A 26,062-nucleotide genomic window follows, 5' to 3' on the forward strand; every position below is an offset into this window, starting at 1 on the left:
AACGGTCATCTCCGCGCCAACGGCTCTCTGCCGCGCATTTAATGCGCGCTCTGCGCGCGCAGAAGTCAGAATCGCCCATGCTGGCACACCGGACATCAAACAGTACCTGTCCGGTGTGCACCGGACACCCAGGCGGGCCCACAAGTCAGAAGCTCCAACGGTCAGAATCCAACGGCAGTAATGACGTGGCAGGGGACACCGGACTGTCCGGTGTGCACCGGACTGTCCGGTGCGCCATCGAACAGACAGCCTCCCAACGGCCACTTTTGGTGGTTGGGGCTATAAATACCCCAACCACCCCACCATTCATTGCATCCAAGTTGTCCACTTCTCAACTACTACAAGAGCTCTAGCATTCAATTCTAGACACACTAAAGAGATCAAATCCTCTCCAATTCCACACAAAGCCCTAGTGACTAGTGAGAGTGATTTGCGGTGTTCAATTGAGCTCTTGCGCTTGGATTGCTTCTTTTCTTTCTCACTTGTTCTTGAGATCACAACTCCATTGTAATCAAGGCAAGAGGCACCAATTGTGTGGTGGCCCTTGCGGGGAAGTTTTGTTCCCGGCTTTGATTTGAGAAGAGAAGCTCACTCGATCCGTGGATCGTTTGAGAGAGGGAAGGGTTGAAAGAGACCCGGCCTTTGTGGCCTCCTCAACGGGGAGTAGGTTTGCAAGAACCGAACCTCGGTAAAACAAATCTCCGTGTCTCACTTGCTTATTCGCTTGGGATTTGTTTTGCGCCCTCTCTCGCGGACTCGTTTCTTTGTTACTAACGCTAACCCGGCTTGTAGTTGTGTTTATATTTGTAAATTTCAGTTTCGCCCTATTCACCCCCCCTCTAGGCGACTATCAGTAACTCCTTCAATGTGAGTAACTATCCCCAGGTTAAGTCTCCTGAAATCCTCAATAATCTCATCGGGTAGCTAGGCAACAACAGCCGAATGAACATGCTCCTTTTGACTCAAGGCATCTGCAACCAAATTTGCCTTGCCCGGGTGATAGTGAATCTCCAAATCATAATCCTTAATAAGCTCCAACCAACGGCGTTGCCTAAGGTTGAGATCCTTCTGAGTGAATATGTACTTCAAACTCTTATGATCCGTGTATACTTGGCACTTAGTTCCCATAATGTAGTGTCTCCAAATCTTAAGTGCATGCACAATGGCTGCCAGTTCTAAGTCATGAGTGGGGTAGTTCAATTCATGTTTTCGCAACTGATGAGACACATAGGCGATCACATGTCCTTCTTGCATAAGCACACATCCCAATCCTTGGCCACATGCATTACAATAAATGTCAAATCCTTTCTGTAGATCTGGCATAATCAACACTGGTGGTGACATCAATCTCTTCTTTAATTGATCAAAGCTTTCTTGGCACTTCTCATCCCACTTAAATTCTCTTCCTTTCTCCAAAAGTGAGGTCATAGGCTTAGCAACCTTAGAAAATCCTTCAATAAACCTCCGGTAATAACCAACAAGCCCCAAGAAACTCCGAATCTCAGTGACGGTAGTGGGCATGCTCCATTCCATTATCTCCTTCACTTTAGCAGGATCCACTGCTATTCCTCCATTAGAAATAATATGACCAAGGAATGGCACCTCGTTAATCCAAAACTCGCATTTACTGTACTTGGCGTAGAGTTGATTATCCCTTAGCTTTTGTAACACCAATCTCATGTGTTCCTCATGATCACTATCACTCTTGGAATAAATGAAAATATCGTCGATGAAAACCACGATGAATCTGTCCATATCATGAACAACTTATTCTTCAGATCCATAAAATAGGCTGGTGCATTAGTTAGTCCAAATGACATAACAGTGAACTCATATAATCCATATCGGGTTGAGAAAGTCGTCTTAGGAATATCTGATGGTCTAATCTTCATTTGATGGTATCCCAGTCGGAGATCAATCTTCGAGAATACTCTAGCACCTCTCCTCTGATTAAATCCTCAATACGGGGTAATGGACACTTGTTCTTCATAGTGACATCGTTAAGGAACCTATAATCCACGCACATCCCTTGCGATCCTTCCTTCTTCTGTACAAACAGTACCGGTGCTCCCCAAGGTGAGGAACTCGGACGAATATACCCTGCCTCCTGTAACTCAGTTAACTGCTTCTTAAGCTCCTTTAGTTCTTCTACGACCATCCTGTATGGTCGTTTAGAAATAGGGGCAGTCCCAGGTAAAAGATCAATGACAAACTCAACTTCCGTATCTGGTGGCATCCCTGGTAACTCCTCTGGGAAGACATCCGTAAAATCTCTAACCACACGGATGTTGACACCAACAAACTTCCCATCTACTAAGAATGCCATTAGTCTGGTGGCGGTAGTTACTGTAATTCCAACTTCAAATCTTTGTCCTTTGGAACTGGTGAGTTCTATGGTTCCCTTAGCACGGTGTATATACTGTCTTTGCCTTTCTTAACCATGACATACCAAGGATCACGTCTATAGTGCTCTCTTCTAACACTATAGGGGTAGCCCATCTGGGTTAGAAATACAGGGTAAGAAAGGAAGAATTGTAGACAAGGTGCGTAATTACGATGAATGTTACTGCGGGGGATTTATTAGCTAAGTAGATTAGTGTGTTAACCACTAAAGCTAATACATTACCTTATGATGGTACATGCTAAGATGCCCAACTATACTATTTCAATCAATCAAAGAAGCAAATCAGACATTGATCAGCAGAACAATCAACCAACATTTTTAATAGAGAAAATAATTTTTAATTTCTTTTTTAGGTCTCCTATCTCTTAAAAAGGTTATAAATGTAGGATTCCAAGGTGTGAAATCCTTCTTGTCTTAGAGTAGAAAAGATAAGAATGATCAGAGGGGAACAGTACAAGGTGAGACAGGATCAAGATAAGTATAAAGAGAATGAGAGTAAGGTAAGTATAGAATGAATCAGAAGAAGGTAAGTATAGAATGAATCAGAATAAGGTAAGTAGGTAAGGGTTTTGTCCATTTCTATCTAGGTTTCGTCCTACAGTCAACATTTCCTCTGATACCACTTCTGTCACACCCGGGCTTTAAGGAACAAAGCCGGGTGCATCTCATACATGCGCCAAAGAAGACAATATATATAATAACAGAGTGTATAGAGATAAATGTCACAATATAATCAGAGTACTTTATTACATAGCGGAAGTCTTACAAAATAAGAGATAAATATCGCAGGATCTAAAATCTATCCTTGGCGCCAAAAAGTTAACTGGGAGACGCCACCTAGATCAAGTCGAAAGCCTCGATGTGTGGCTCCACTTGAACCACCTGTTCTTCTCCTTTGGGGGTGTGAGACAGCAAGAGTGAGCTCACATACGATCATAGCTCAACAAGTCGTGGGGAATAATGTGCATGAACTCACCAAAGGTGGGAGTTCATGTGAAGTGTAAGGCTGATCAACAAAATAGGGGCTGAGGCTGAGCATTGCTTTTATAAGTTGGTCAAAATTTTATTAGCAATTACTAAGTGTAAGTAAATACCAAACCTTAGTAATAAATAAAAGTAATAAAATAATCCTCAAATGCGATGCAAATGTCAAATTGAGTTTTAATTCCATAGATTAATCATGTGAGGGTCCGAGCTGCTCATGACCGTGAGCACGACTAGTATACCAGTTTTACACTCTGCAGAGGTTGCACATCTTTACCCACAAGTCATGTTACCCATCTGCCAAGAGATGGCCAATCCCATACACCTCTACCGAGGAGGCGAGGCAGGGTAACACTACGAGGCCTTTACAAAGTTCCACTACCTTCAGAAATCCCGCTACAGTTTATAGGAAGCTCCAGTGCAGGAATCCCTCGCATGACCGCCATCACAGCAAAATCAACCCAAGGACCTCCCTACACTGACCACTCCCCTACTGCCCTTGCCCCTTTCGGGTAAGGAAGACCTCCACTAGCTTTCCTAGTTAATCAGCCAAGGGCGTCCCATTATACCCTTGTGGTAGCACTGTTTTCCCGGGTGGTCGCTCCATGTTCCCATTAACATAATGATCTTAACATGAGCAGTAATAATAAAAAGATAATAAAAGTGTAATTATGAATAGTGTATCTCCATACCCAAATCCACATAAAGCAATAGCAGGTACTACCCAAAAATATTTCAGTGGTAAACAAGGTATAAAGATAACCAAAACTGGGGTAACCTATTGGATCCCATCAAAATTAACCTATGCAGATCATTATAATTAAGAAGAACATGGCTGGGAAAAAGTAAGTGATCAAGGGCACAACTTGCCTTCAATGAGCTCCTGCTCAGCTACTTCTACTTGCTGAACCTCAAAATCCATAGTAGCTTGCTCGTCTACTCGCGTCAACACGATACATACATAGTATAGCATAATTTAACATCACACCAAACAGATAAATAAAATATACAATAAAAATCTGCACATTAAAATGGGATCATTGGAACTGGAATCATTAGATTTGGAGTTATAGATTTCAAGTTATGAATTTCCTAAGATTTAATGTGCTTGAAATAGGATTAAATGATAAATTAATTTTCTTACTGTTTTCATGTCAAAACAGAGATACTAAATGATAGAGAATAATATTACAAAATTTTAGAAATTAGAATGGTTCAATTTGGAGCAAAAATGAATTTTCTAAGCATTAAACAAGTTATTGCACTTAATTTGGTATTAAAATTCATTTTCTAAATTGATTTCCCTGTTTTCTCTATTTTCCTGGTTTGCGCGTCAATTAATAAAAAGATCAGGGGCTCACTCACAAATTTGCCCAGACTCAGTGCACAGCTACCACGGACGACGAGTTAATACTTGATTCTTCAGGGGCTCATATGCAAAAGAGTTGGCCGAAGGGGTACGGGCCAATATGTGTCGTCCGATCTGTGTGCAGTGGATGAGATTAGATCGCGCTGGGTTATGAACCGGTATGTAATTATAACCACACGATCGTGATCCGATGGCGCATGATCAATAGATCGAAAGGGTACGCTCAAACTAATCTCTACCGTCCGTTAAGATCAGACGGTCGAACGGCCTGCCCACGTTCTCCGGTCACGGCACCCGGTGGCGCCCTGCTTCCCCCACCGCAGAGCTCGCCGGAGCATGGCGAAACTACACAGACAAGCCCTAGGTCCTAATCCACAGTGCGCGATACGTAATAAAGGACCTGGCGAACACAGGGAGAGAGTCCTCACCATACATCGTTGCCCGAGCGGCGCTGGCCACGACAGAGTGCGGTTCAGCGGCGCCGTGTGATCTCTAGCGAGAAATTCAGCTTCGCCCCGCCCACGATTCCGCCCGAAACAGCAACAAATACGCTCCACGAGCTTTGTAGATCTCCCATGGCCACTATGTGGGTTCCGAGCGGTAATCGTCGACCAGGTCGACGCGGGCGGCACCCGGTGGTGTCGGTGGCTGGGCCTACTTGGCTATGGGGAAAAAGAAAGGAAGGGAAGAGCTCGGCTCCCCCATTTATGGCCGCCCAAGGTCAGCGCGGAGGCGGATGCAACTAATCCCGAGAAGCGCGCCGGTAGTTGAGTCCGTCCGAGAAGAGCGGCGAAGGAAGAAGAGCGCCCCGACAACAGGGCCCACCAGTCATAGGAGCCAAGGAGCGTAGGCGGGTGGGTGTCCGATAGACCGGACCTACCTGCATGCGTACGCGGAAGCCGGAGTTGCGGGTCAACGCCCACGGACGCGAGGATTGCGATGGCGTCCGCGGTGTTCGGCTTTGCGGTTGGGGACGAAGCTGACGAAGTCGGCCCACAGATCAGTGGCAAATAAAATGAATGCGAGCGCGGAAGAGAGACAAGCGGGCCCCAGTTGACAACGCCGCGCGCAATCGGTTTGGGCTGCGCAGAGGGGAAAGGGTAGGTGGGCCAAATTTGGGATCTGCGGCCCAGGTAGGTTCTTCCTCCCCTTTTCTTTTTATTTTCTATTTTCCTTTCTTGATTTCTTTTATTCCTAACTATTTTGAATTTGAATTTTGAATACGAATTTCACCATTGAGTCAAGTATACAAATTCAAGCTTCTAGTGGAGGAATAATATATTTTTATTTACTTATTTTTATCCACAAAATTCTTATTTTCTTCTCTTTTCTAAATTTTACAATTCCTTTTGGATTTTAAATTCCACTATATTTCTGGTCACATTGTTATTTTATCTTGTCACAATGTGCACACAAAAGAAAATCCCAGCATGATGCATAATTTTGTTTTTGGTATCTTTTGTTATTTATTTATTTGTCTTCATGTGATGTTCTCATGGAATGATAAATATGGGTAACACACGTATATACACAGAAATATCATTTCTCCTTTTAGGTTATCCTCCACAAATTACAAGTTGGGTATTACAAACTTATACCTCGGAGGCCCAATCGATGACGGTCACGATGAGGCGGCACAACCCACACCAACGTAGGTGTCATGGAGGTCCTCGACCTGGACCATCTCGATGGTTTGCATTCATCTTAACTGAAGAAATGGGCAAACAGTGAACATATAGGCCACTCATAAATTCAATGGCAAAATATTGTTCAAGCTCAGCATCTCCAAGATATAACAAAAATAAAATGACAAAACAGAATGACATTGCATCAGTACACTCATGTTAAAAAATATAAAAAGATGCCTTGTGGATGCATGTACAATTAAATCTCGATCTCATTATATATAATTGTGTCATGGACCAGGCCTCTAATGCATGACTGCTTGTCTCGCTAATACAATTTATAGTCTCTGGAAAATTCTAATGTAGAAAAAAATACACATGAAGCCTTAGTGGCTGCATATACAATTGGGCAACAGCTTGACTGAACAATACAATCTACAGACTTAGGGAGAAACATTTTCATTTACTACCAGGGGACAAGTCCTTGTTATAGATGGGCCCAAAAATGGTAGACCGTTATAATAGATGTAAAACATGCCACACTCTAGCTTTCTGAAAATACATGGAACAGTTTTCATGCATAAGATAAAGGAATGTGAGACGGTTTTTCTTTTATCTGCATTAGTAGTTACAGGTTGTAGAAAACTTGAATTACATCTACAAAAAGGTGTGGTTCGAAACTGCAATGCTTGAAGCATTTTTTCACCAACTGGTCATGAACTAAGGTTAGTTTTCTAAAAAAAGTTTTCAGTAAGGAAAGACATACCTATGGACGCTTTGGTAGCGCAAGTCATATTCTATTGCTCACCAAAGGGCCCTAGCAAATACTTTGAAAGATGTGAAGGTTAGCTGTATGGAGCAAGATTAGCTTCAAAAGACATTTTTTCCCAGGAAGCTTCAAAAGACAATATGAAGCGAGATTAGCTGTTTTGAAGAGAATTTGAATTGACTGGGCAGCAGTATGTACCTGACAGATGTGAAGAGTCATCCTAGATGTGTTGACCAGATATTGTAAAAAGTGCTCAACCAGCTTAAACCAAAATGAATAGATAAGACTTTTGTATAACTTCATTGTAGGAGCTTACAATGCAAAGAGGGCTCAGATGCATTGTCGATGAATAAATCATTGTCAAGTCTTGTTTGAAGATTTCACAAAACTATTTCTTTTCAAACAAACTAAGTGTTGTATTTTAAAAGTTGATGGAATATAAATGAACTAATGTAGAACTTGAAATGAATGTTTTAGATGTGGCTATCAAGAATGTTTTGTTTAGGTCTAAGCATAGAAAAAAAACATCAAACACACATATGGTTGATAAATGAAAAAAGATAAGCATAAAAAACATGTACCAACTCTCTGAGTAGGAATATCTAAGCCACAACTTAAATGAGGGCGACCAAACAAGGGGGAATAATAACCAACAATTTGTTTCAGCTTATTAAAAACAAATGAGGCGGTTAAAATTTGCATGTTCATATTGCAGAGAAGTTAAAACAATGAAGCTAGCTAATTGTGCATTGTAAGCTACGCACGGGCATGTAACTAATTATTTCTGAATCTTCACAAATCTCAACCTTAGTCATAAATATGAGAGCTTATAAAACAACACCATACTTTCTTTTTGAAGGATACCGGTGAGCTATAGAAACACCATCAGCTAGAAACCCATCATCCTGTTTGAAGGATGATGCTACTCTCAAGCCCACTGATCTCATCCTAGTGTTGTTTGAATTTGTAGCAAAGAATTGGCGGGTCGATGCCTTTGTCTTCTTGGACACATTCCCACCCTTTCAAGAACTGGACCCTGCATTATCACAAACAGGCGATCGGAAAGCAAAAATCATTCTAAAACACTAAAATGAGCATGGCCTTATAATACATTTATGTTTGGGTATTTGTATAAGAGGTATGAAAACTAAACAATCAGGAAGAATATGTGTGTACTATTTATGAATTACCTGGGCATATATGAGCGCCATAAAGGGACCATATATACTTGCATAACTGCACCTTTGTGAGGGGTTGATGGACATACCTAGATGAAATCGGCGATGGAGGCCTTTGGATTGCGTAACCCCATGGTCGATGGGTCCTTGGAGTGGTTGAGCCCGAGATCCTTGACGACCGCGAACACCATATCCCCCGAGAACAGATCCTTGGGTCAGAGGTCCCTCTTGGCGCCGGTGGGAGAGGAGCGGCTGCTGGCTAGCAGCAACACCAACCTGCTGTGGTGCTCCAGCCCGTCTTTCTCATTCGACTACTCCACATCTGCGGCACTACCCATGGCGGCTACTGCTGCTCTGACCTCGTCGAAGGTGTGGGTGACCATCCGCATGGCGTCGGCGTCGACTGCGGCGCCGTTGAGACCGCGTGACACCAGGCTGCTGCGCCGCATTGACGGAGGCAACGTTGGCACCGTGTACCTATGCCGCCATGGTCTTCGGCTTCTAAATGTTCATACCTCAAAAGTGATCAAATTTGTAACGTCGGCAATGCATTTGCTTAAATATTGCAAAGAAGTAGATGGAATTAATCATTGCTCTAAATGTATCACTTGAGCTCATTCCAGTATTTGTTTGCCATTGGATGAAAAACTTTTGAAGATTCAGAAATTACAGATAGCCTATCTTCTACTTGAAGCAATCAATATTGAATATGTTGTTTCCAAATGACATATCCTATGGATAGTCTCTCAAATAGCATTCAATTATAAGCCATAGCATTGCTTCACTTCAAACTGTTAATTTGAATTATTCTCTTATTGGTTATAGCAGATTTAACTGGAATCGTTCAATCTTCTTGTAGTCCACATTTGCAGACTTTTGATTATTGTTGTGTGCCTACAGTGTTCTTAACTGCAGTTTTCTAGCGTTAGTTCATCAATTATTTGTCCTCTTATATCTGTGTAAAATTAGATGTAAACTGACATTAATTAGCTGTGTTGTGCTCTCATGTATTAGCATTCTACCTGTATCGAATTCTTCAACTTGTCAACAAATTTTTAAAAGCAAAGCAATCGAGTCCTTGGTAGGTTACATGGACTCCATTACAGGCTTGACATGGTCTATTTATGCCTCTGTAGCCATTTTCTTTGATTTCAAAACTGATGGAGGAGAAGAATTCTGCTGTTGAACTGAACAACAAGCTTCGACAAGAATTGGTCAGTGCCTCATTGGATTTTTTTTGCTTATTATGCAAACAGTTAACAATTTTGTTACCCTTGACTTTAGGCTACATTCACCTTTTATTTTCTTGGCTAGACAAAGTTATGCTATAGCTCTTTTGATAGCTTTTGCATTTCTGTACATATCACTTTCAGATTATATCCTGGTTTCTTTTGTTACATATGTTTTACATAGCCTTATTCTTTTTATATCTTACGTCCCTTTCTATCGTTCTCTTTTTAGTTCCTTTTGCTTTTCATGATTCCATCAAGTGCAGAACTACATGTGCAGGTTCACATGATCCCTCCATCCACCTTTATAAAGTGTATTTTTATCTGAACATAATCCCTTCATAAGGTTTGACCAACAACTATGTCAAATTATATGCTTGTCTAGTGTACAGAAGTTATATCTATAGATTCATATTTTAAAATTCTTTTGTATGTTTTTGATCCTATAGCAATTAACCTGTAATATAAGAGAAATTAAAGCCTCTATGCATGCAGCACTATCTGGATGGATTACTGTTGTATTGCTTCCTGCCACACGACTACCTGAATACTTGGGTCAATTTCAGTGGCAGGGCAGATTTATTCTGATTATATGTTTACTAGAATTTTGACAGGATCTTCTGAGGCGAGACATCAGCTGCGGCTACCTGAATACTTACTGTATGTTGCATGGGAGGACTCTGAACATCATGAACTTGTGGAGGAAGCTCGGACTACCTGCTACGGGGAATGTTCTGGAATGCTCCGTCTGTCGGGATCGCGCCACAAAGGTCGTTGTTGGAGAAATCTCTGCAGAAGCACAAAAGAAGAAGAAGAAGAAGAATGTTAAGGCATGGCTGAATTGGGTTTGCCGCAACTGCTACAGTCGCCGTAGAGAGCAAAATGCAGCCGCTCAGCTCACGTAGATAGTACTCACACAATTCCAAGATTGGGCAGCCCAGCAAGCTCCCTTGGGATCAGCCCCGTCAGGAGATTGTGATCCAAACGCCTGCCGACAAAGTTGAAGAAACGTTCACGCAAGAACGGAACCAATGCAACTGACGAAACTAACCATTGTATTCCCGGACTCATAGGAACTTCAGGGACTTGGCGTTCCCTAGGGCTGCGGGTATAGCTCCTGAGATGCTGTTGCTGGACAGGTCCAGGCTGATCAGGTTCGCCAGGCTACCGAACTCTGATGGGATTGGTCCACTGATGTTGTTCCCAAAAATTTCCCTATTATTCAGAATTTCAGGGGTCAGTGATACTGATACCTCGTTCATTGACATGTATAGTACAATGGACAGGAAAAATTTTCAGGCCTGAAGCACAGCAGAAGGATCAGAAGAGCAAACATGTATTGCAGCTGATCCAGTTGTCCCAGCTCGGGTGCTAGAGGACCCGACAGGTTCAGTCTCCCGAGATCCCTGTCGACAAAGATGCAATTTAGAGCAAACAAATCGAGTAGTAGTAGTAGTTTTGCAAAATGCTTGTATACAGCAGATACAATCATAACAGAAGAAAGGAATGCAATTCTAACTATGATGTTTTCTTCAAATTAAGATCTCAAACAAATACAATCCTAACTACTCTGTCAATTTTGAATATCAGTAAATTCAAAATGTATACGTATGCGGTTGCAAAAAAATAACACCAACTGAATTATGTAGAAAGTGTTTTTTAAAGATAGCGTTGATTTTATAACCGTTGATATGGTAATGTTATAAATCTATGCTCAAAATCTACTGTGGAAGATTTTCGTCTGTTCGAGTAGTACATCTCACGTCGATGGGCGATTGGCGCACAACTGTCTACACGAACAAAATAGGTGATCCAAGATCAAAATCGAAGAGGGCGGTGGCAATCAAAAGACATGCAGGCAAGAAAGAAGCGGCTAGCACGTCGTAGCACAGATCACTCACAGGCGGATGACGCGGTTGTCGCCGTCACACACGACGTGAAACCACGTGCACGGGTCCACCAGGTTCGGGTCCCAGTCCGTGAGCGCGCCAAACTACTCGATTGACAGCAAGTGGCTGATGTTAATTGAGTGAGTGAGTGAGTGTGTCTTCTCGGTTACCTTGTTGCAACTCGGCACGAGATCCTGCAGTGGCTTCATCCGCTAGCTGATCTTCTCCCTTCTCACATGAATTATCCATAAGAAGCAAGGAAAAAAACTCAACACACGAATCTCTGTAGCCAGCAAGGATGACGATGCAAAGAAATAATAGTGCAACAGAGCCTTAGGGAAATATACCCTCTCCACGAGGTTCTGACAGTCCATCGCCTCGCCATGCCTTGCTCGCCACGCCTTGCCCAGACATGGATGTAGTCCTTGGGCAGCTAGGGGGCTTCGTTGCGCTGTCCTTCCCCTGCTTCTTTCCACCATTCTTGGGTTGTCCTCCATGCCACCGCGCTTGGTCGATCTGCACCGCTTCCCATTAGATTCCTCCTATAGAGAACACAACCAGAATGAAATATTTTGCCCCAAACCTGAATCGCCTAGGGAATTAAGGGAACCAAATTGCCATGCAGTTGAGGAAGGGGTTTCTAGTGTCGATGACGACATCAATCTGGGGTGACCTGAAGGAGCCCGAGAAGCCGTCGCAGGGTATTCTTGTTCCTACTAGCAGCAGGGGAGTTGAAATTCGTGGGCGCGCGGTTGGAGCTCTCGGGCATCGCGCAATCGCCAACTCATTGTACCCGAAGGCGTCAACGACGGAGTCGAAGTCGGTGGCTGGCGTGAGCGACGTTGCCAGGTGGGTGTTTTCTTTTACCTATCCCACCCAGATTTGGCAGGAGTAGCGAGGTTTGGGAGGAGGACATACCGGGATCGAGGCGTAGAGGTGGCGCTCCGGCGGTGACCAGGGCACCAAGGGGCGGGGGAAGACGAAGGCGCAACAACCGGATGCGGAGGAAGAACGGAGACGCGAGAGATGGACAAATGAGTGCGCGACGACGCGGATGAGGCGGGGATGCTGCTCAGCCAGATCGAGAACCCCGTCCGGCCATGCCTATCGTGGGTGGATCTTGCCTTCCTCGGATTCGATTCCATCGTCGGCTCGTCGTCGTCTTTGTGCTCACCGGCCAAGATGCACGTTTCGATGCTGGCCCAGCCATCTCGTCGGCCTACGCCGCCGTGGGCTTCTCAGCGCTCATGAGCATAGGAGGTCGGGGAGGCGATTACGGTGGGTCTGGTGAGGCGTGGGGATGGAGGACTCCGACGCCTTAGGGAGGTCCATGGCGAGGGGGAGGGTGCGCCCTGCGGCGGAGGTGGAGTGAGAGCACCTAGAGGGGGGTAAATAGGTGATCCTGTAAAACTTAAACTTTAATGCCACAAAACTTGGTTAGGAGTTAGCACAATAAAGCCAAGTGGCTAGATAAGAGTCTTTGCAAGACACGATAACCACAAGAAGATCAATCACAGATAGACACAGTGGTTTATCCCATGGTTCGGCCAAGTTCAACACTTGCCTACTCCACGTTGTGGCGTCCCAACAGACGAGGGTTGCAATCAACCCCTCTCAAGCGGTCCAAAGACCACTTGAATACCATGGTGTTTTGCTTTGCTTTACTATATCCCGTTTGCGAGGAATCTCCACAACTTGGAGCCTCTGGCCCTTACACTTTGATGTTCACAAAGAAGCACGGAGTAAGGGAGGGATGAGAAACACACACAAGACACGAAATCAGAGTACCAACACGCACACAAGTCACAACAAGAGCTCACAACACAACCCGGCGAGTTCACAACTCAAATGGAGCTCTAGTTGCTATCACAAAGAATCAAATGCGCGGAATCGAAGTCTTGGTGCTTAGGAATGCTTAGAGAATGCTTGGGTTCCTCCTCCATGCGCCTAGGGGTCCCTTTTATAGCCCCAAGGCAGCTAGGAGCCGTTGAGTGCATTCCAGGAAGGCAATTCTTGCCTTCTGTCGCCTGGCGCACCGGACAGTCCGGTGCACCACCGGACACTATCCGGTGCGGATTTCTTTCCTTCTTTGGCGAAGCCGACCGTTGGTGCTTTGGAGCCGTTGGCGCACCGGACACAGTCCGGTGCACACCGGACAGTCCGGTGCCCCATCTGACCGTTGGCACTTGCCACGCGTCGCGCGCGGATTCCGCGGCTGACCGTTGGCCCGGCTGACTGTTGGCTCACCGGACAGTCCGGTGATTTATAGTCGTACGCCGCCGTCGAAGTCCCGAGAGCAGCCAGTTTGCCAGAGCCAGCCTGGCGCACCGGACACTGTCCGGTGCACCACCGGATAGTCCGGTGCACCCAGACTGAGCAGACTCTTGGCTGCTTCGAACCACTCTTTTTCAATTGCATTTTCTCTGATTCTAACACTTAGACAAACATGTTAGTACACAAAAACCAATGTACTAAGTCTAGAATCATACCTTTGTATTGATTTGCACCTTTATCCATCATTTGACATAGTTTATCACTTAAGCACTTGTGTTGGACACTAAATCACCAAAATACTTAGAAATGGCCCAAGGGCACATTTCCCTTTCAATCTTCCCCTTTTTGGTGATTTATGCCAACACAACCTAAAGCAACTAAAAGAAGTGCAACATCAATTCAAATGAGATCAAATTTGGCATATATGGATCATTCTTTGCCACCACTTGGTTTGTTTTTGCAAATCAGCCTCAATTTCCTATCTCTAAATCAAACACACTTGTTGAGACATAAGAGAGTTGTTCCAATAGAAATTGATCAAAGATTTCAAAAACTCCCCTTCTCCCCTTAAGAGACCAATTTTTGACACAAAGATCCAATAAGAGTATTTTGACAAAACAAAAAGCTCTATTCTACTATTTTCAAAATTCTCAAGTGGTAGCTGATCCATTTATTGCTTTGGCCTTATTTTCTCCCCCTTTGGCATCAAGCACCAAAACGGGATCAATCTTGGCCCTTTAACCCCATTGCCTCACCAAAATCTTCAACTAATAGTAAAAAGGCAATAAGAGTATAGAGATGAACTTGGAATAAGTTACTCTTTCATCAGAGTGCAGTGGAAGTCTTGCATGGTCCAAGTCCACCTTTCCCTTTCAATCCATCTTTGAGACTAAATCAAGCAGACTCAAGCACATGGTTAGTCTCACAGGGTCAAGTTGTAGCACATCTCCCCCTAAATGTGTGCATCACTTGCAAAAGGACTTGTGAGGTCCGGGGAGTGTTTGTACAACTTGAGCACCATAAATAAACAACGAAATGCATAAGGAACATGATCAAAGGCATAAACACATGTATGCTATAAATCAATCCAAGTTCCGCGAATCTAAGACATTTAGCTCACTACGCAACTTGCAAAAGGTCTGCTCATCTAAAGGTTTGGTAAAGATATCGGCTAGCTGGTTCTCGGAGCTAACATGAAACACTTCGATATCTCCCTTTTGCTGGTGGTCTCTCAAAAAGTGATGCCGGATGTCTATGTGCTTTGTGCAGCTGTGTTCAACAGGATTATCCGCCATGCGGATAGCACTCTCATTATCACATAGGAGTGGGACTTTGCTCAGATTGTAGCCAAAGTCTCGGAGGGTTTGCCTCATCCAAAGTAGTTGCGCGCAACACTGTCCTGCGGCAACATACTCGGCCTCAGCGGTGGATAGGGCAACGGAAGTTTGTTTCTTAGAACTCCAGGACACCAGGGACCTTCCTAAGAATTGGCACGTCCCCGATGTACTCTTCCTATTGACCTTACATCCAGCATAGTCGGAGTCTGAATATCCAATTATGTCAAAGGTCGACCCCTTTGGATACCAGATCCCGAAGCAGGGCGTAGCGACTAAATATCTAAGAATTCGCTTCACAGCACTAAGTGACATTCCCTTGGATCGGATTGAAATCTAGCACACATGCATACGCTAAACATAATGTCCGGTCTACTAGCACATAAATAAAGTAAAGACCCTATCATAGACTGGTATGCCTTTTGATCAACGGACTTACCTCCTTTGTTGAGGTCGGTGTGTCCGTCGGTTCCCATTGGAGTCTTTGCGGACTTGGCGTCCTTCATCCCAAACCGCTTGATCAAGTCTTGCGTGTACTTCGTTTGGGAGATGAAGGTCCCATCCTTGAGTTGCCTCACTTGGAACCCAAGGAAATAGCTTAACTCGCCCATCATCGACATCTCAAACTTTTGAGTCATTACCCTGCTAAACTCTTCACAAGACTTTTGGTTAGTAGAACCAAATATTATGTCATCGACATAAATTTGGCACACAAAAAGATCACCATCACATGTCTTAGTAAAAAGAGTTGGATCGGCTTTCCCAACCTTAAAAGCATTAGCAATTAAAAAGTCTCTAAGGCATTCATACCATGCTCTTGGGGCTTGCTTAAGTCCATAGAGCGCCTTAGAGAGCTTACAGACGTGGTCGGGGTACCGTTCATCCTCGAAGCCAGGGGGTTGCTCCACGTACACCTCCTCCTTGATTGGCCCGTTGAGAAAAGCGCTCTTCACATCCATTTGGAACAACCTGAAAGAATGGTGAGCGACATATGCTAGCAAAATACGAATGGACTCTAGCCTAGCCACAGGAGCAAAAGTCTCCTCAAAGTCCAAACCTGCGACTTGGGCATAACCTTTTGCCACAAGTCGTGCCTTGTTCCTTGTCACCACTTGAAAGGGAAATGTGCCCTTGGGCCATTTCTAAGTATTTTGGTGATTGAGTGCCAACACAAGTGCTTTTGTGTTAATCTATGCAAAGTGGTGGACAAAGTGCAAATCATGTCAAAGGTATGTTTCTGGACTTAGTACATTGTTTTATTGACTAATGTATTGTATCTAAGTGCTGGAAACAGGAAAAATTGAATTGGAAATGAGATGGCTACGTTCAGCCTAAGTCAGCTCGGTCTGGGTGCACCGGACAGTGTCCGGTGGTGCACCAGATAGTGTCCGGTGCGCCAGGCTGGCTCTGGCGAACAGGCTGCTCTCGGGACTTCGACGGTGGCGTACGGCTAAAATTCACCGGACTGTCCGGTGGTGCACTGGACTGTCCGGTGAGCCAACGGTCGGCCGAGGATTCCGCGCGTGACGCGTGGCCGAGCCAACGGTCACATTGGAGCACCGGACTGTCCGGTGTGCACCGGACAGTGTCCGGTGCGCCAACGGCTCCCAGGCGCCAACGGTCGGCTTCGCCAAATAAGGAAAGAGATCCGCACCGGACTGTGTCCGGTGGTGCACCGGACTGTCCGGTGCGCCAGGCGACAGAAGGCAAGATCAGCCTTCCTAGAATGCTCTCAACGGCTCCTAGCTGCCTTGGGGCTATAAAAGGGATCCCTAGGCACATGGAGGAGATACCCAAGCATACTCAAAGCATTCCTAAGCACCAAGACTTCTTTTCCATGCATTTGTTTCTTCGTGATAGCATCTAGAGCTCTTGTTGAGTTGTGAACTCGTCGGGTTGTGTTGCGAGCTCTTGTTGCGACTTGTGTGTGTGTTGACATTCTGACTTCGTGTCTTGTGTGCGTTGATCATCCCTCCCTTACTCCGTGCTTCTTTGTGAACTTTAAGTGTAAGGGCGAGAGACTCCAAGTTGTGGAGATTCCTCGCGGAAGGGATTAAGAAAAGCAAAGCAAAACACCGTGGTATTCAAGTGGGTCTTTGGACCGCTTGAGAGGGGTTGATTGCAACCCTTGTCCATTGGGACGCCACAACGTGGAGTAGGCAAGCGTTGGTCTTGGCCGAACCACGGGATATCCACCGTGCCATCTCTGTTATTGATATCTTTGTGGTTATTGTGTTTTGTTGAGACTCCTCTCTAGCCACTTGACGATTATTGTGCTAACACTTAACCAAGTTTTTGTGGCTTAAGTTTCAAGTTTTACAGGATCACCTATTCACCCCCCCCCCCCTCTAGGTGCTCTCAATTGGTATCGGAGCCGTTCTCTTCAAGAAAGGGACTAACCGCCCGAAGAGATGGATTCTAAGGGCAAGGGGATTGTGATCAATGACAAAGAGAAGGAGTCATTCGTCAACGAGCCCAAGGATGACAAGCCTACCGACTCGAGCTCGGGCCACAAACGCAAAGATGGGAAGAAGAAGAAGACAAGACGCATCAAGGAGATTGTCTACTACGACGACAGCGATGAGTCCACTTCTTCCCAAAAGGACAACGACGACAACGACTACGAGAGAAGGAAACCGGTTAATTCGAACTTTTCTTTTGACTACTCTCGTATTCCGCAAAGTACAAATACTCATTTGCTCTCTATTCCACTTGGCAAACCTCCTCACTTTGATGGAGAGGACTACGGATTTTGGAGCCACAAAATGCGTAGTCACCTGTTCTCTCTCCATCCGAGCATATGGGAGATTGTGGAAAGTGGAATGAAATTTGATAGCTCGGATAGTCCTAATTTTATTAATGAACAGATTCATAGAAATGCACAAGCTACTACTGTGTTGTTAGCCTCCTTGTGCAGGGACAAGTATCATAAAGTGAGCGGCTTGGACAATGCCAAGCAGATTTGGGACACCCTCAAGATCTCTCATGAGTGAAACGACGTCACCTTGCTCACCAAGATGGAGTTGGTGGAGGGGGAGCTTGGACGATTCGCGATGATAAGAGGCGAGGAGCCAACCCAAACATACAACCGGCTCAGGACCCTTATCAACAAAATAAGGAGCTACGGAAGCACGCGATGGACGGACCACGACGTCGTCCGCCTAATGCTAAGTTCTTGATCCACATTTGGTGAATAATATTCGTGAGAACCCCAGGTACACCAAAATGTCGCCCGAAGAAGTCCTTGGAAAATTCGTAAGCGGGCGAATGATGATCAAGGAGGCGAGGTACGTGGACGACGCACTGAATGGTCCAATCAATGAGCCTCAACCTGTTGCTCTTAATGCAACGAGAAGCAAGGAGGCGTTACCCAGCAAGGTGGCGCAAGTTGAGGCGGCCGGGCTCAATGATGAAGAGATGGCCCTCATCATCAAGCGCTTCAAGACGGTGCTAAAGGGTCGCAAGGGGCAGCCAAGCAAGACCAAGACAAAGGGGAAGCGCTCATGCTTCAAATATGGTAAGGTTGGTCATTTTATTGCTAACTGTCCCGATAATGACAGTGACCAGGAAAAGGGAAACAAGAGGGAGAAGAAGAAGAATTACAAGAAGGCCAAGGGCGAGGCACATATTGGAAAGGAGTGGGACTCGGATTGTTCGTCATCCGACTCCGAAAATGAAGGACTCGCCGCCACCGCCTTCAACAAGTCATCCCTCTTCCCCAACGAGTGTCACACGTGCCTCATGGCGAAGGAGAAGAAGGTATGTACTCGAAACAGTACTACTTATAATTCTTCTAGTGATGATGAGTCTAGTGATGAAGAAATAGATTACTCTAGTTTGTTCAAGGGATTGGATAGAGCTAAAATAGATAAGATTAATGAATTGATTGATGCCTTAAATGAAAAGGATAGACTTTTAGAGAAACAAGAGGACCTTTTATATGAAGAGCATGATAAATTTGTTAGTGCACAAAATTCTCTTGCTCTAGAAGTTAAAAGAAATGAAATTCTTTCTAGTGAAGTGTCTACATGTTATGATTCTATCTCTAGCTTAAAGAGAATTAACAATGATTTAAATGCTAAACTAGAAGTAGCAAATAAATCTAACTCTTGTGTAGAACATGTTATGATTTGCACTAGGTGTAAAGATTTTGACATTGATGCTTGTAGTGAACACCTAGTTTGCATTTCTAAATTAAATGATGAAGTGGCTAGTCTTAATGCCCAACTTAAGACTAGCAAGAATGAATTTGACAAGCTAAAATTTGCAAGGGATGCCTACACGATTGGTAGACACCCCTCAATTAAGGATGGTCTTGGCTTCAAGAGGGAAGTCAAGAACTTAACAAGCCATAAGGCTTCCATTTCCACCAAGGAGAAAGGGAAGGCCCCTATGGCTAGTAGTGTGCAAAAGAACCATGCTTTCATGTATCATGATAGGAGACATTCTAGGAATGCCTTTAGAAGTTATGATGCTTTTGATTCTCATGCTATGACTGCTTCTAGTTCCCATGTTGTGCATGATAGAAATGTTGCTAGGAGAAATATTGTTCATAATATGCATAGGAGAAATGTTGTTAATGTTCCTAGGAAAGTTAATGAACCTTCTACAATATATCATGCTTTAAATACTTCCTTTGCTATTTGTAGAAAGGATAGGAAGATAGTTGCTAGAAAATTAGGGGCAAAATGCAAGGGAGACAAAACTTGCATTTGGGTCCCTAAGACAATTGTGACTAACCTTGTAGGACCCAACAAGAGTTGGGTACCTAAGACCCAAGCCTAAATTTGCCTTGCAGGTTTATGCATCCGGGGGTTCAAGCTGGATTATCGACAGCGGATGCACAAACCATATGACGGGGAAGAAGAGGATGTTCACCTCCTACGTTAAAAACAAGGATTCCCAAGATTCAATAATATTCGGTGATGGGAATCAAGGCAAGGTAAAAGGGTTAGGTAAAATTGCTATTTCATCCGAGCACTCTATATCCAATGTGTTTTTAGTTGAGTCTCTCAGATATAATTTGTTATCTGTTAGTCAATTATGCAATATGGGATATAATTGCCTATTCACAAATGTAGATGTGTCTGTCTTTAGAAGGTGTGATGGTTCACTAGCTTTTAAGGGTGTATTAGACGACAAACTTTATTTGGTTGATTTTGCAAAAGAAGAGGCCGGTCTAGATGCATGCTTAATCGCTAAGACTTGCATGGGCTGGCTGTGGCATCGCCGCTTAGCACATGTGGGGATGAAGAACCTCCACAAGCTTCTAAAGGGAGAACACGTGATAGGTCTAACTAATGTACATTTCGAAAAAGATAGACCTTGTGCAGCTTGTCAAGCAGGGAAACAGGTGGGAGGCTCTCATCACACCAAAAATGTGATGACAACATCAAGACCCTTGGAGATGCTTCATATGGACCTCTTTGGACCCGTCGCCTATCTGAGTATAGGAGGAAGTAAGTATGGTCTTGTTATAGTTGATGATTTTTCCCGCTTCACTTGGGTATTCTTTTTGCAGGATAAATCTGGAACCCAAGGGACCCTCAAGCGCTTCCTCAGGAGAGCTCAAAATGAGTTTGAGCTCAAAGTGAAGAAGATAAGGTGCGACAACGGGTCCGAATTCAAGAATCTTCAAGTGGAGGAGTTCCTTGAGGAGGAGGGGATCAAGCACGAGTTCTCCGCTCCCTACACACCTCAGCAAAATGGTGTGGTAGATAGGAAGAACAGCACGCTCATCGATATGGCGAGGACTATGCTTGGAGAGTTCAAGACCCCCGAGCGTTTTTGGTCGGAAGCCATGAACACGGCTTGCCACGCCATCAACAGGGTCTATCTACACCGCCTCCTCAAGAAGACTTCATATGAGCTGCTAACTGGTAACAAACCCAATGTGTCTTATTTTCGTGTATTTGGGAGCAAGTGTTATATTCTTGTGAAGAAAGGTAGAACTTCTAAATTTGCTCCCAAAGCTGTAGAAGGGTTTTTATTAGGTTATGACTCAAATACAAAGGCGTATAGGGTCTTCAACAAATCATCGGGTTTGGTTGAAGTCTCTAGCGACGTTGTATTTGATGAGACTAATGGCTCTTCAAGAGAGCAAGTTGTTGATCTTGATGATATAGATGAAGAAGACGTTCCAACGGCCGCTATGCGCACCATGGCGATTGGCGATGTGCGACCACAGGAATATTTGGAGCAAGATCAACCTTCCTCCTCAACAATGGTGCATCCCCCAACCCAAGATGACGAACAGGTACCTCAAGTGGAGGCGCATGATCAAGGGGGAGCACAGGATGTTCAAGTTGAAGAGGAAGAAGCACCTCAGGCACCTCCAACCCAAGTTCGAGCGACGATTCAAAGGAATCATCTCGTCGATCAAATTTTGGGTGATATTAGCAAGGGAGTAACTACTCGCTCTAGATTGGTGAATTTTTGTGAGCATTACTCTTTTGTCTCTTCTATTGAGCCTTTCAGGGTAGAAGAGGCCTTGCTAGATCCGGACTGGGTGTTGGCCATGCAGGAAGAGCTCAACAACTTCAAGCGTAATGAAGTTTGGACACTAGTGCCTCGTCCCAAGCAAAACGTTATGGGAACCAAATGGGTGTTCCGCAACAATCAGGACGAGCACGGGGTGGTGACGAGGAACAAGGCTCGACTTGTGGCAAAAGGTTATGCCCAAGTCGCGGGTTTGGACTTTGAGGAGACTTTCGCTCCTGTGGCTAGGCTAGAATCAATTCGTATCTTGCTAGCATATGCCGCTCACCATTCTTTCAGGTTGTACCAAATGGATGTGAAGAGCGCTTTCCTCAACGAGCCGATCAAGGAGGAGGTGTATGTGGAGCAACCCCCTGGCTTCGAGGATGAATGGTACCCCAACTACGTGTGTAAGCTCTCTAAGGCGCTCTATGGACTTAAGCAAGCCCCAAGAGCATGGTATGAATGCCTTAGAGACTTTTTAATTGCTAATGCTTTCAAGGTTGGGAAAGCCGATCCAACTCTTTTCACTAAGACTTGCGATGGTGATCTCTTTGTGTGCCAAATTTATGTCGATGACATAATATTTGGTTCTACTAATCAAAAGTCTTGTGAAGAGTTTAGCAGGGTGATGACGCAGAAATTCGAGATGTCGATGATGGGCGAGTTGAACTACTTCCTTAGGTTCCAAGTGAGGCAACTCAAGGACGGCACCTTCATCTCCCAAACGAAGTACACGCAAGACTTGCTAAAGCGGTTTGGGATGAAGGACGCCAAGCCCGCAAAGACACCGATGGGAACCGATGGACACACCGACCTCAACAAAGGAGGTAAGTTCGTTGATCAAAAGGCATACCGGTCAATGATAGGTTCTTTGCTTTATTTATGTGCTAGTAGACCGGATATTATGCTCAGCGTATGCGTGTGTGCTAGATTTCAATCCGATCCAAGGGAGTGTCACTTAGTGGCTGTGAAGCGAATTCTTAGATATTTAGTCGCTACGCCTTGCTTCGGGATCTGGTATCCAAAGGGGTCCAACTTTGACTTGATTGGTTACTCAGATTCCGACTATGCTGGATGTAAGGTCGATAGGAAGAGCACATCGGGGACGTGCCAATTCTTAGGAAGGTCCCTGGTGTCATGGAATTCTAAGAAACAAACTTCTGTTGCCCTATCCACTGCTAAGGCCGAGTACGTTGCCGCAGGACAGTGTTGCGCGCAACTACTTTGGATGAGGCAAACCCTCCAGGACTTTGGCTACAATCTGAGCAAAGTCCCACTCCTATGTGATAATGAGAGTGCTATCCGAATAGCGGAAAATCCTATTGAGCATAGCCGCACAAAGCACATTAACATTCGGCATCACTTTTTGAGAGACCACCAGCAAAAGAGAGATATCGAAGTGTTTCATGTTAGCACCGAGAACCAGCTAGCCGATATCTTCACTAAGCCTTTAGATGTAAAGACCTTTTGCAGGCTGCGTAGTGAGCTAAATATCCTAGATTCGCGGAACTTGGATTGATTTATAGCATACATGTGTATATGCCTTTGATCATGTTCCTTATGCAGTTTGTTGCTTACTTATGGTGCTCAAGTTGTACAAACACTCCCTGGACCTCACAAGTCCTTGTGCAAGTGATGCACATATTCAGGGGGAGTTGTGCTACAACTTGACCCTTTGAGACTAACCGTTTGCTTGAGTTTGCTTGATTTAGTCTCAAAGGAAGTTTGAAAGGGAAAAGGTGGACTTGGACCATGAAAGACTTCCACTACACTCCGATGAGAGGGTAACTTATTCCAAGTTCATCTCATGTACTCTTATTGCCTTTGTATTCTTATTTGAAGATTTTGGTGAGGCAATGGGGTTATTGGGCCAAGATTGGTCCCGTTTTGGTGCTTGATGCCAAAGGGGGAGAAAATAAAGGCCAAAGCAATAAATGGATCAGCTACCACTTGAGAGTTTTTTTGAAAATAGTAGAATAGAGCTTTTTGTTTGTCAAAAAGCTTTTATTGTCTCTCTTGTCAAAAGTTGGCTTCTTGTGGGGAGAAGTGTTGATTATGGGAAAAAGGGGGAGTTTTTGAAATCTTGAATCAATTTCTCTTGGAATGACTCTCTTTATGTCTTAACAAGTATGTTTGACTTAGAGATAGAAATTTGAGTTTGATTTGCAAAAATAAACCAAGTGGTGGCAAAGAGTGATCCATATATGCCAAATATGAATCAAAACAATTTTGAGTTCTCATTTGCATTGATATTGCACTTGTTCTAGTTGCTTTATGTTGTGTTGGCATAAATCACCAAAAAGGGGGAGATTGAAAGGGGGCCATTTCTAAGTATTTTGGTGATTGAGTGCCAACACAAGTGCTTTTGTGTTAATCTATGCAAAGTGGTGGACAAAGTGCAAATCATGTCAAAGGTATGTTTCTGGACTTAGTACATTGTTTTATTGACTAATGTATTGTATCTAAGTGCTGGAAACAGGAAAAATTGAATTGGAAATGAGATGGCTACGTTCAGCCTAAGTCAGCTCGGTCTGGGTGCACCGGACAGTGTCCGGTGGTGCACCGGACAGTGTCTGGTGCGCCAGGCTGGCTCTAGCGAACAGGCTGCTCTCGGGACTTCGACGACGGCGTACGGCTAAAATTCACCGGACTGCCCGGTGGTGCACCGGACTGTCCGGTGAGCCAACGGTCTGCCGGGGCAACAGTCGGCCGAGGATTCCGCGCGTGACGCGTGGCCGAGCCAACGATCACATTGGAGCACCGGACTGTCCGGTGTGCACCGGACAGTGTCCGGTGCGCCAACGGCTCCCAGGCGCCAACGGTCGGCTTCGCTAAATAAGGAAAGAGATCCGCACCGGACAGTGTACGGTGGTGCACCGGACTGTCCGGTGCGCCAGGCGGCAGAAGGCAAGATCAGCCTTCCTGGAATGCTCTCAACGGCTCCTAGCTGCATTGGGGCTATAAAAGGGACCCTAGGCACATGGAGGAGATACCCAAGCATACTCAAAGCATTCCTAAGCACCAAGACTTCTTTTCCACGCATTTGTTTCTTCGTGATAGCATCTAGAGCTCTTGTTGAGTTGTGAACTCGTCGGGTTGTGTTGCGAGCTCTTGTTGCCACTTGTGTGCGTGTTGACATTCTGACTTCGTGTCTTGTGTGCGTTGATCATCCCTCCCTTACTCCGTGCTTCTTTGTGAACTTTAAGTGTAAGGGCGAGAGACTCCAAGTTGTGGAGATTCCTCGCGGAAGGGATTAAGAAAAGCAAAGCAAAACACCGTGGTATTCAAGTGGGTCTTTGGACCGCTTGAGAGGGGTTGATTGCAACCCTCGTCCATTGGGACGCCACAACGTGGAGTAGGCAAGTGTTGGTCTTGGCCGAACCACGGGATAACCACCGTGCCATCTCTGTGATTGATATCTTTGTGGTTATTGTGTTTTGTTGAGACTCCTCTCTAGCCACTTGACGATTATTGTGCTAACACTTAACCAAGTTTTTGTGGCTTAAGTTTCAAGTTTTACAGGATCACCTATTCACCCCCCCCCCTCTAGGTGCTCTCACCACTCCGTGCTCGTCTTGTTTGTTGCGGAACACCCACTTGGTTCCCACAACATTTTGCTTGGGACGAGGCACCAGTGTCCAAACTTCATTTCTCTTGAAGTTGTTGAGCTTCTCTTGCATGGCCAACACCCAGTCCGGATCTAGCAAGGCCTCTTCTACCCTGAAAGGCTCAATAGAAGAGACAAAGGAGTAATGCTCACAAAAATTAACTAATCGAGACCGAGTAGTTACTCCCTTGCTAATGTCACCCAAAATCTGGTCGACGGGATGATCCCTTTGAATCATCGCTCGGACTTGAGTTGGAGGTGCCGGTTGTGCTTCTTCCTCTATTTCATGATCATCTTGTGCTCCCCCTTGATCACACGCCTCTTCTTGATGAACCTGTTCATCGTCTTGAGTTGGGGGATGCACCATTGTTGAGGAAGAAGGCTGATCTTGCTCATTTTGTTCCTGTGGCCGCACATCTCCAATCGCCATGGTGCGTATTGCGGCCGTCGGTACGTCTTCTTCATCTACATCATCAAGATCAACAACTTGCTCTCTTGGAGAGCCATTAGTCTCATTAAATACAACGTCGCTAGAGACTTCAACCAAACCCGATGATTTGTTGAAGACCCTGTATGCCTTTGTATTTGAGTCATAACCTAACAAAAACCCTTCTACCGCTTTGGGAGCAAATTTGAAATTCCTACCCTTCTTCACTAGAATGTAGCATTTACTCCCAAAAACTCGGAAATACGAAACATTGGGTTTGTTACCGGTTAGTAGCTCATACGAAGTCTTCTTGAGGAGGCGATGAAGGTAGACCCGATTGATGGCGTGGCAAGCCGTGTTGACGGCTTCCGACCAAAAGCGCTCGGGGGTCTTGAACTCTCCAAGCATCGTCCTCGCCATGTCTATAAGCGTCCTGTTCTTCCTCTCTACCACACCATTTTGCTGTGGTGTGTAGGGAGCGGAGAATTCGTGC

At 44.9% G+C, this 26,062-nt stretch overlaps 1 long non-coding RNA gene and 1 pseudogene across 1 annotated transcript in view; both read right to left on the reverse strand.

The window, feature by feature from the left end:
• LOC103653186 (uncharacterized) overlaps positions 1–6,431 on the reverse strand; it is a 33,049-nt gene extending 26,618 nt beyond the window's left edge. The window contains exon 1 of the long non-coding RNA XR_565298.3: positions 6,356–6,431. This is a non-coding gene — a long non-coding RNA (uncharacterized lncRNA). The remainder of the gene's footprint in view (positions 1–6,355) is intronic.
• Positions 6,432–10,271: 3,840 nt separating this feature from the next.
• Positions 10,272–12,216, reverse strand: LOC103655256 (leucine-rich repeat protein 1-like; annotated as a pseudogene).
• Between the last annotated feature and the right edge of the window lie 13,846 nt (positions 12,217–26,062).

Source organism: Zea mays, chromosome 4 (genome assembly GCF_902167145.1).
Source record: "Zea mays cultivar B73 chromosome 4, Zm-B73-REFERENCE-NAM-5.0, whole genome shotgun sequence".
Taxonomy (NCBI): Eukaryota; Viridiplantae; Streptophyta; class Magnoliopsida; order Poales; family Poaceae; genus Zea; species Zea mays.